A 12,600-nucleotide genomic window follows, 5' to 3' on the forward strand; every position below is an offset into this window, starting at 1 on the left:
TAACACCTGCCACTCACATCTCATTATCAGAGAATTAAATCCCTAAAAACAACCCCCATAATCTATATTCAAAGCTTAGAAAAAATCCAATTAGACTTTAATTGGATTCTCAATTTTGCGTCATGTGTCATATTTGAATTTTTATTTTGTGTAAAGTGAATTATTGAGTGTAAAAATTGAAGTGTCCAAATCTAATTAGATTCTAAATTGGAGTCCAATTTTTCACCATGTGTCCATCTAAGTTTTTAATTTTTTGTCAAGTGAATTATTAGGTGCAAAAAAATGTAAGCATCCATTACATATTTTAGAAATGCATGGTTTAAAAAAAAAATGTAAGCTAATACCATGTAATATTTGAATCTCTTATAAAAAAAATGTAAAATTTGAACCATATAATTGTAATTTTTTTTAATTGTACCTGTGCATATGCATGGGGCTACACACTAGTATATATTAATAGCCAAAGCTTAGATAAAATTCAATTAGATTTTAATTGAATTCTCAATTTTGCACCACATGTCCATTTAATTTTTAATTTTGTGCCAAGTGAATTATTGAGTGTAAAAATCGAAAAATCCAAATCCAATTAAATTCAAAAATGGATTTCAATTGGAGTCAAATTTTCTGCCATGTGTCCATCTAAGTTTTTAATTTTTGTGGCAAGTGAATTATTAGGTGCAAAAATTGAAAAGCCTAAAACCAATTAAATTCTAAATTATTTATATTTATATATAAAAATAATTTTGTGCCACGTATCCCATTTAATTTTTAATTTTGAGTCAAGTGAATTATTGAGTGTAAAAATCGAAAAGTCCAAATCTAATTAAATTCTAAATTGAAGTCCAATTTTCCGCCACATGTCAATCTAAATTTTTAATTTTTGTGGCAAGAGCATTATTGGGTGTAAAAACCAAAGAGTCTAAAATCAATAAAATTCTAAATCATATATATATATGAGAAAACCATTACATATTTTAGAAATGTATAGTTTTTAAAAAGTGTAAGCTAATACCATGTATAATTTGAATCTCTTTTAAAAAATAAGGTATAATTTTAACCGTATAATTATAATTGTTTTAAATTGTACCCGTGCATATGCACGGGGCTACACACTAGTATATATTAAAAGAGAAAATCCAAATACAATATTTTTTCTACTCCTCTTGCTAGGAGTTTCCTTTCACATGAAGAGTGAGATTTCTTTCTTCCTACCCTACAGTGTGGGTCACAAAACAAACTCTCCTCCCCTGCTAGGTGTAGGTTTTGTCATTCATCATCATTTTTTCTAATTTTTCTTTCCTCGACACGGACTCGGAATTTATTGAACGTTTACAAAAGATTAAGTTAATGGCAGAAGAAGGTGAGGTGATTATAGTACGTGCAGAAAATCGGGAGAAGATATTAGAGGATTGTTCACTTAGTCTAGTGGGAAGATTCCATACAACTAAAAATATTAACTTCAGAGCTATGAAAAACCTTCTTAGGTCTGTATGGAAGATGGGGAAGGATATGATGATTACAGAGGTAAGGGGTGGGATGTTCCAATTTAAATTCACGATGGAGAGCCAACTGAAGTGGGTTATGAATAACGGATAGTGGAGTTTCGAAAATCATATCCTACTATTGCGACGGTGGGAAAAAGGAATGACTGCTTTCTTGGTGAATTTCAAAACAATTCCCATTTGGGTGCAAGTATGGGGATTGCCTTTCAACCTGATCAGTGAGGAGGCTAGGAGAGACATTAGAAGAGGAATTGGGAGGGTCATCAAGGTTGACTATAAGCCATAGCAGCAAACCAAGCTAAATTCCTATATGTCAGAGTCGACATGCCGTTGGACAAACCGGTTTGCTGTAGGGCACTAGTCCTCAACCCGAAGGGGGATACGGTGTGGGTGGCTTTCCAATACGAAAGGCTGCTGGGATTATGTTTATGGTGTGGACTGTTGGGGCATGAGGCAAAGGTGTGTTCAGGTCCGAGTGTCAGAAAGGGGGAAGAGCTTCCCTATGAAGACTGGCTACGGGCTGGGGGTTGAAGGCAGAGAGAGCAACCAAGAAAGGAGGCACCAAGCCCACCCCATCGACAGCAAACGAACCACCAACCCTCACAGACAAACTGACATACTAGTGGTGGCTCCTACTCGGTCCGATACCAGCGTGGAACGTGACAATAATGAGGGAGTAATGGACTCAATGATCGCACTAAATGCACAAAATGGTCACGGCATGACCAAACCAACCATTATGGAGGATATAAATCCAGATATTACGGAGGGAATTACTCCAGGAGTTATGAGGGAAATAAACTTGGATAATTATGAGGTTTCAAACAGCAAGGAACTAAATGGGAAGGAGCAACATGCAGAATTAAAGGCTGAGGAATTTATTACGGTTCCAATAGCTTACGTGGGCAATATGGTCAACTTAGGAAAAAATTTTCAACGTGAAACCCTAGCCACACACGAAACTGAGGGGCAGTCACGTGTTTCACATCAAACCACACGACCAAAGACTCCTAAGTGGACAAAAATTGCTAGGGAAGCTTTAGCCAACAATACAACAATCATGGGTAGAATAGAAATAGGAAAAAAAAAAGATCACAAGTAGGGGCAGCACAAGATGGGTCCAAGAAAAAATCAAGGGCAGCGGCAAAAGAAATTGAAAGCAAAATGGTAAAGGCTGATGACTAGCCCCGCCGAGCACAATGATCGCCCTAAGTTGGAATTGCTAGGGGCTTGGGAACCTCATGCAGGCACTGTACTCTCTCACTTGGTGAGAGGGAAAGCTCCCGATATTTTGTTTCTCATGGAGACAAAACAGATAGTTGAAGAGATGAAAACTATTCAAGCTGATTTACACTATGAATCTATGCTAGCAGTCCCATGTGTCCGTAGAGCAAGTGGCCTGGCAATGATGTGGAAGGCAAGAGTTGATTTACACATGCAAACTTTTCTTTGAATCATATTGATGCCCGAATCATGAATTATTCACCTACACCTTGGAGATTAACAGGTTTTTATGGAAGACCGGAGGCACATTGAAAACATGAGTCTTGGGAGCTCTTAAGGCACCTGAACTCTAGAGATTCCATGCCGTGGTTGTGTGTGGGTGACTACAACGTGATATTGTCATTAGATGAAAAGAAAGGGTGCCTACCACGACCACCTAGGCCAGTTGAGGAATTTCGCCAAGCACTATTACATTGTGGTTTGAGCGATCTTGGCTTCATTGGAAACATCTTTACCTGGAGGAATGGAAGGCCGAGAAGGGCTTTTGTCCAAGAGAGGTTGGACCGGGCATGTGCAAATACTAAATGGAGGGAAATCTATCCATTTTCAAGAGTGCACCACCTCCATGCAGCATACTCTAATCATGAGCCAATTTTGATTACCACACAGGAAGTCACACAATTTATTAGAAGGAGACGAAAGCCAAAGAGGTTTGAAGAGTGGTGGGCATTGGATCCGGCTTGTGAGGGGGTGATCCGAGAGGCATAGGAAAGAGTGAACCTCACAGGTAGCCGCATGTATCAATTATTTGAAAAAATAAAGGCTTGTCGTATGGCTTTGGTGAGGTGGAGCTGAACTTTGGGCAATTCTAAGGAGTAAATTGAGGTGAAGTATGCAGAATTAGAGGCATTAACCTCTATGAACCTAGCCAAAAATCAAGACAGATTCACAAAGTTCAGGATGAGATAAATTGTTTGCTCTTACAGGATGAATTGTTTTGGAGACAGCGGTTTAGGGCTATTTGGCTTCTTGCAGGAGACAAAAATACAAGATATTTTCATCAAAGAGCCAGCCGACGAAGATGAAAGAACCATATCCATGGATTCCTATATAAGCATGAACAATGGCGTACATTAGATGTTGATATAGCCAGATTGGCTGAAAATTATTTTCAGAATTTGTTCACAACGTCTAACCTAACAAATTTGGAGTCGGTCTTGGACTCGGTGGATAAGGTGGTCCATACAGATATGAACCATACACTCCTTCAACCCTACCAACCCTACACACCAGAAGAGGTTAGAAAGGCTTTGTTTAGCATGCACCCCTCAAAATCTCCTGGACCTGATACCCAATGAAATGCATGAAAATATGAAATAAAATGCAAAAGGAAGGGCACAATGGACTTACCAGCTTATAGAGAGGAAAACCTTGCAAAAACTCCAGAGGAAAACGACAAAATATTTGTGGGCTAGCCTTGTCCAATTCGGAGAGAGAGAAAAAGTTTGAAAACCCCTTTTGAAAAGTAAGTTTGAACAAGTCAAATCTGATTTTTAAAAAACCTGATTCATGAGTTTCGATTGATCGAAAATCAGTTTCGATTGATCGAAACAAACAGAGGCTTCTTTAAAAATTTTAAAACAATTTCAAAACAATTTTGATTGATCTAAAATCAGTTTGGATCGATCGAAGCAGACAAAGGCTTCCTTAAACAATTTTAAAACAATTTCGATTGATCGAAATACAGATTGGATCAATCGAACCAGATAGAGGCTCACAAAATTTTTGAGAAAAAAACACAGTTTTGAAAATAACAAAGACACATTTTAGAAACACCTCAAAGTATTGAAATTGATGAACAAAATGCATGAGTATGTGATGACATGTATTTCAAAAACAAAGTTTTAAACCCAGTTTTCCCAAAATTAAGATCACCAAACATTCTCCATAAATTCTCAAGCATCAAATCTGTTTTGCATAAAAACTCAAAGTATTTGCAAACTTGGTTGGTCAGACCAAAGACACACACAATAACATGTACAATGTTTAGCAAAGAGTAACTTGTGTAGTGTGTGCAACTGGCAAAAGTTTGAGATACATGTGAGGTGATATGTGTATAGCAATTAAACACAAAGTCTACAAAATTCATCACATAGAATTTGAAGGAGACTATTACTAAAAGGGTTACATCATATAACTCCCACATGTCCTAGATCATAAGCTTGCAATCATGTAAGTTTCTTGATTTTGCCTCATATTGTACACACCAATTTTAAATTATTCAGAAACTTATTATAATAGCCGGGATAATGTACACACCAATTTTAGCAATTATTTGATTTAGCTTTTAGTCCAATAATGTACACACCAATTTTAGCATTTAAACCGAGGCTACATCTTATGATCTTTTTGTGCATGTGCTACACTTTCTCGAGCACAAAATCTTACGATATGCACTAAGGTGTTCATGATTGGCTAGTGAATAGTGGTGAGATGGTTATTTATGCATTTCTCTAAAGGTTCAAGTCCGACAGTCAAAGACATGTGACTTCAAGATCAAGACAAAGTGATCAAAATCATAAGCATCTTTCCCACACAACATGCACTACAAAGCTTCAACTAGTAAAGTGCAATGAGTAAGTTCATCAAAGCTAAACAAAGTACAAAAGACATGTTAAGTGAAAATAAATTGACCAACCTTGTTTTCAAAAACCAAGAAAATAGTGCAAAACACAACTTGCTTCCTTTTTCTTCCTTTTTTTTAAAAAAAATTTGAAAAAGATAAACAAAAACAACCTAGAATGAAATGCATGAATGTTATGCAATGCAAATCCTAGAAATAAAGAAAACAAAAACCAAAGAACAATGGTCACAAAGAATAGCAATGAAGTACAAGGACCATGTTAGAAGGACTCAATTAGATTAAGCCTTTTGCATCCAAAACTTTTTAGATGCACCACGAGCATATGATTTCCAACTCCAGGATTGGAATAAAGGTTTAGAGCCTTTACCAATTCACCAATGAGTACCATAGGATCTTGTGCTTGGGGCACAAATACTTTTAGTTTGTTTGCTCTCTTGGCATGTTGCAACTTGTAACAGTTTGGACGAATGTGTCTAGACTTTCCACAAAAATGACAAACCCATGCAGGCTTATCATGTGACTTGTCCTTAGAAAGGGTAGGCTGCTTAGGTTTAGACTCTTTCAGATCAACCCTAATTTTCCTAGGAGGTGTAACTTCTAAGGGTTTGACAACCTCACTCACAACCTCATTCACAGAGGGTTCAGAAGAAGATGAAGGAACAAAGATAGTGGAATTTGGTGTAGACACATTGATGCTTTCTACAAAACCTAACCCAGTTTTGTCAGAAGGAGACTTTTGAACACTAAGCATATGATCAAGTTTGGAACTAGCAGACCTATTAGATTGTTCTCTAGCAACAGAAAACTCATGTTCCAAATTCTTAACTTTATCAAGCAAAAGCATGTTCTTAGTCTTCACATTATTCAACAGTTTAGTAGCATCAAACAATTTAACAAGCAAATTTTTCTTATCAAGCTCAAGAGATGCAATTTTCTTTAAGCCTAATTCAACATTCATAGCATCCTTTGCAGCAACTTTGCAAAGTTTATTGTAGGCTTCTTGAAGATCTGCATCCTCAGAGAGTTCCCCATCAGAAGGGTTCTCTTCAGCAGATACACTTTCATTGACTACAGCAGTAGCAGTGAAAGCAATGAAGTTTCCATCCTCGTCACAACCAGACTCATCATCAGAAACTTCACCATCACTAAGGGTTACAACCATAGTTTTACCCTTAGACTTCAAGTAAGTAGGACATTCAGATTTCATGTAACCATACCCTTGACATCCAAAACACTGAGGACCCATAGAATTATTAGAAGATTGACCTACTTTTTCTTTAGGTTTATCGGTGTTATTAACCTTAGTGGGATCATTCTTCCTAAAGTTTCTAGGTTCAGCAGTGTTCTTATTTCTTGCCCTTCTGTTGTTGTTTCTAGGGAAATTCCTAAAGTTCTTGGCAAGGTAAGCAATCTCTGTAGCAGAGAGCTCATCATCAAATCCACCAACATCAACATTATCAACTGACTTAAGAGCCATTGATTTGGATTTGCTAGTCTTAGGTAGGTCCAACTCATAGAATTGAAGAGATCTTACAAGTTCATCAACAGGGATGGAGTCCACATCCTTGCTCTCAGTGATGGTAGTCACCTTGGGTCTAAAATCTTCAGTCAAAGATCTGAGAATCTTCCTAACAATTTTAGGTTGATCATAGATTTCACCTAAGTTATATGCAGAATTAACAATATCATTAAGTTTAACATAGAATTCATCAAAAGATTCATCATCAAACATCCTAATGCTTTCAAATTTAGAAGTTAACTGCTGCAATTTGTTGATTTTGACAGCCTTTACGCCTTCATGCACAGTCTGGAGGATATTTCAAGCAGTATGAGCAACCTCAACATTAGAGATTCTCTTAAATTCCTCCATAGAAACAGCATTAAAGATAGCATTCATAGCTTTGCTATTGAACGTGGCTGCTTCTTTTTGAGAAGTTTGCCACTCACTAACAGGAGTAGTAGGCTTCTCCCATCCGTATTCGACGGAGTTCTAGACTCTCTCATCAATTGATTTCAGGAATGCTTTCATCCTTACTTTCCAATAAGCATAGTTATTCCCATCAAAGTGAGGAGGAATAACAAGAGAATGTCCATGTTCCATGACAACAGGAGTCAAGGATCAGCTTAGTGATCAAAAGATCAACAACAAGAGAGCAACCCGCTCTGATACCACTTGAAAGTTTTTTAGACCCCTTAAAACATAATTGGATCAACCTAGTTAATTAGCCAAGTTATTACTTAGTCCAAATTCCAAATCTAAGTTATCACAATCAAACAATCATATCATGCAAAGCAGCGGAAAGATAAATAACACAATGATATGATCACCCAGGAAACCAAACCGATAAACACCTGGGGAGGATTTAACCTAGCTATCCTCAAAGTAAACTTGAATTCATTATAAAAGAATCGAAGTTTTACAATAGGACTTAGACCGCTAACATCCTATTGCTACCCACCAGTAGAAACTTACAAACATGACCACGTGCAAGCTCCAAAACCACGGACTCCTCCTTTCTTGGATTCTCCAACAAGTACAAGCACACCCACTTGTGTTTCTTTAAGTTCTTATGGCAGCAACTGAATGATCATCAAGTTCTTGAACGAATCTCCTTCTTGATAATCCTAAGTTTGTGTAAAAGAAAGCTCCTCACAGATCTCACAAGAGATATACACAAACAGCAATATGAGCAACACTAAAACGTGGCTAGGGTTTGCCTTATATACCTAGGGCAAAAACACAAAACCCTAAACACTTTAAATAAACTAGGGATGAGTTGGAATTCTGCAGAAAATGCATTCTACCCGAATTTCGATTGATTGAGCCTAAGCTTCGATCAATCGAACCAGGTCGAATTGCTTTATTAAATCTGCATCAACTTAAATCCAAATTTACATAAATGACACAACTTTGAGCAAGTCTAAACACGACTAAACATCTTGTTTTGATCATGGTTTGCCAACAATACACATTAGAGTTCTAAATACATAAAATCCTAAGTCTTTAGAACCTAGCAAATGTCTTCCTAGTTTCTAGCTCTATTGTCTTCAACATTGAGGAACCATCTAAGAGCGACTCTAGTCAAGGTATTTTGGAACATTTGTGCCAACATTTCTTTAGTAGCTCCCAGGGGCTGCATAGCCCTCACGTACATCTTTAGGTGGGATTTGGGGCAGCCTGTGCCATCGAACTTGTCCAAGACTAGCATCTTGAACTTTAGGGGCAATCTCACATTTGAGAAAAGCGAGAGCTTTTGGTAATCCATGAGATCTTCCATCTTGTGGGCCCTTTTGATCATCTCCTCCATCTTACTAATCTTCTTCTCACTCTTCGAGATAGGGGGATTCTAATTGGTCTTGTTTTCCTCTTGGCTACCCTTCAAGTTCTGAAACTGCTGCACGATAAGGTTCATGTATTACCTTAACTGAATTTGGCTTGCCACCATAGTGTTTAGTAGCTCTTGAGTGTTCATTGGCTCTTCAGTGTTTGGGTGCTCTTCCCCCTCTACCATGGTGACAAAGTCTTCAGATTTCTTTTGGCTATGCTGTCTTGCAAGTCGAACACAAGGTTGAGATGTTGTAACTACGGAGTACCTTTTATACTCACGGGCCTTAGTACTGTGATAGGCTTGGAGCTAGAACTACTAGCTTGGCTATTGTTCTTGGATTCTCTTTGGAGTCTTCCCTCTGATCTTGACCAAATTCTCCCCTAAGAAAAGGCTTGGTTGGGTCAAACAAAGCTAGGTCCCCATCTTCATTTATATCAATCTATCAACCAAACAAACATACAAAGAATGTAATGCAATTTTAACATGAACTGGCATAAGAATAGGTTCTAAGTCATTACATTGTAGGGTGGGTTTGTTGTTTTGTTGTTTCCCATATCTAGGAAGTTACACCTCCCAACTTGTCATGTGATGACCATTACGTTGGTCCAAGAGCATGGTCTATCCTTTTTAGTCAACAAGAAATGATCCAATGACTTTGGGCTATGGGTTAGTGAGTTCACCACTGGGGTACCCGAATCTAATGAAGACCGGTGATCCATGGTTACTACCACCATATATTGAGATAGGTACATGCATATTTGTTATTTTGATGGTACACACTATGACAATTAGGAAAAGCTTTTAATAACCAACATGGCAACTTCAAACAAAATATTATACAAATAAAACAAGACATAAAGAACCAAACAAAAATATCATACAAAAAACAAGGGTATATAATTGGTAATTTGAAGTCTAATGTGAAGCTTAGCCCTCGACATTCCCAGCGGAGTCGCCACTATGAGAGACTGTAGAAAATACTAGCTTCCAAATGGTGCTCTTAGAAAAGGGGTGAGGCATCGACACCTTCCCTTTTCAAGATTATATTTGGAGTCACCACTTATTTTTTTGTTACAAAAAAAAAGAAAAAAGAAAAAAGAAATACACAAGGTACATACTTCAATAATACAACCTCTCATTAATTTGAATGAATTACAATTTGATAAAATAACGTTTACATGGCTTTGTTTCCTAGATTAAAATCTAGTAAAAAAAAATTACAAAGCTTTGTTTCCTAGATTACAATCTAAAAAAGAAAGGATAACACACTATCTACGAACCAAAATCTAGATTTAGGGGCTAGGTTACAGAATGGGAAGGTGTTAGGCACCCATTCTGCCCAGACGAAGTGTGGTCTTCTAGACTCTAAATGACCATTTACATATCCATTTAAATGATGCATGACATATTGAAGTTCCCAAATTCAAGATTAATTCATTCTTTAAGGATTCAAAATTTGCATTTTTTATTTAAGAAGAAATACAAAATTTGTGATATTTTACATTGAAGAAAACATTTTTTTTATTATAAAAAAAGGTTTAGATATGCATTTAATGAAAATACATATTAGTTTTTTTTTTTTAAGCATAAAAATTTAGATTTGTGTTTAATGAAAATACAGATCAGTTTTTGTTTTGAAAAAATTTTCAAATCTGTATTTAATGAAAATACAGATTTGTTTTGTTATACAAAAAAAATTTTAGATCTGTATTATGTTTTGTTATGCAAAAAAAATTAAAATCTATATTTAATAAAGGGATAATTACAGCAAACCCACCTGAGGTTTGGCCCGTTTACACTTTACCTACCCGTGGTTTAAAACTTATCACTTTGCCTACCTGAGGTGCCTTCCGTTAGAGATCTATTACCCACCTCTCCCTTTGCCGTTAGAAAAACACATTTTTAGAGAAAAACAAACATAACAAAGATCAAAAAGTTAGGATTTTTTATTTCTTAAGAACTTCTTTTAGAACAAAACACAAACCAACAGTATTGCTATTCTCTTGTCCATACTTTTGTGCATCTGGATCCTTCTACAAACGAAATCAGAGAACGAAAATTAGATTAGACTTACACAATCAACTATTAAACTATACATACACTATATATATATAGGGGTGTAGAGTCTGTACCGGAGCACAGAAGATCAGGGCCCACTGAGAAATCTCTACAAGCAACGAAACCCCAAATGCTCAGCATAAAACCTCTCCATCTCATCACCTCCTCTTTCTCTACAAACCTCTTCCTCCATCTGCGTAACGACGTCGTCCCAGCTCCTCACAAACTTGTATTCGTAACAGTCGTCGTCGTAAACCGTCTTTGCCTCCGAAACAGCGTCGAGTATTTCCTGCAACGCCACGATCCGACTACTCACCTTCCTCCTCACCTCCCTCACCATTGGATTAACTCCGGGCACCGAGTCCAGCTTCAGTAGCAGACCCATCAGGGCCTCGTTCATCCTCAGCTTCTCCCGCTCGTTGCTGTAGATTGCGTCCACCGTTTCTTGCCGTTGGATTAAGCGCTGGAGGTGATCAGCTTCGGAGCTGACGGCTGAGATCTTTTTGTACAGGGTGCGGATCGCGTGGGCCCGGTATGCGGACTGGATCTTAGTGGCGGAGTTGGATTGAGATCGTGAAGTTCTTAAGTAAAAAAAAAACCCTAACTTTTTTATCTTTGTTATGTTTGTTTTTCTCTAAAAATGTGTTTTTCTAACGGCAAAGGGAGAGGTGGGTAACAGATCTCTAACGGAAGGCACCTCAGGCGAGCAAAGTGATAAGTTTTAAACCATGGGTAGGTAAAGTGTAAACGGGCCAAACCTCAGGTGGGTTTACTGTAATTATCCCTTTAATAAAAGTACAAATCTGTTTTGTTATGCCAAAAAAATTTCAGATTTGTATTTAATGAAAATACAGATCAGTTTTTGTTCAAAAGAATTTTCAAATCTGTATTTAATGAAAATACATATCTGTTTTGTTATGAAAAAAAACTTTTTAGATCTGTATTTAATGAAAATACTTACTAGTTTTTATGTGCTGAAAATTTCAGATCTGTATTTAATGAAAATACAGACCAATTTTTTTTTTTAAAAAAAATTGTTTTTAGTGGTTTATTGCAGATCTTGAAATTTAAGGAAGAACCAAATCTTAAACCTAGACATGTTAATCAACTATTAAACAACAAATTAAACATGTGAACATGGCAGAAAAAAATATGAACAAGATTGTATCAACAATGAATAAAATCAAACATATATTCCTAAAAATCATGCAATGAACAAAATACATATATCAGATAAGAAAGAAAAGAATAAACAAAAAGTGAGAGTAAAGACATACATGCATGAATATACCCTTCAATGAAAGAATATTTTAGAAATCAAAGAAGTTTAACCTCTTTGAGATCTAAAATATGTTCACTTACGGAAAAGAAATTCTTAAAGCCAAGGCTTCCAAAATGTCTTTAACGTAAGGGGAGCAAAGAAGTCAGAAAAAAGGCCCTGATTTCCTATTTATAGAGGTTGGATGCTTGAAAAATAAGTTGAATAGGATTAGATACGAATTGGATTGCGTCGTTATCCCCAAAAATTCGAAATAGATATGTTTTAGCTTAATTAAAGCATTTACGGGCTGAGCCTCGGAGTTGTGCCAATCAGCACTTAGGAAATGCTGATTGGCACTTACCCTATGCTGATCGGCACTCCAAGAGTGCCGATTGGCTTGGAGTGCCGATCAGCCCTTTCACGCGACAAGCCCCACTTCCAATTTTGGTTCAATTTGGACTATTTTTTAGAGATTTTCTAAGTCAGGAATTGCACCTGGACTTGTTTTTAACTCGTATTCTAAAATTAATCCCTTTTATTTTGATAATCGGGTCTTTAAAACAATAATTATATGATAAATAA

The 12,600-nt window shown here is 36.8% G+C and overlaps 1 pseudogene; it reads right to left on the reverse strand.

The window, feature by feature from the left end:
• Positions 1 to 10,683: 10,683 nt before the first annotated feature.
• Positions 10,684 to 11,856, reverse strand: LOC126719692 (BAG family molecular chaperone regulator 5, mitochondrial-like; annotated as a pseudogene).
• Between the last annotated feature and the right edge of the window lie 744 nt (positions 11,857 to 12,600).

This window comes from Quercus robur, chromosome 3 (genome assembly GCF_932294415.1).
Source record: "Quercus robur chromosome 3, dhQueRobu3.1, whole genome shotgun sequence".
Classification (NCBI taxonomy): domain Eukaryota; kingdom Viridiplantae; phylum Streptophyta; class Magnoliopsida; order Fagales; family Fagaceae; genus Quercus; species Quercus robur.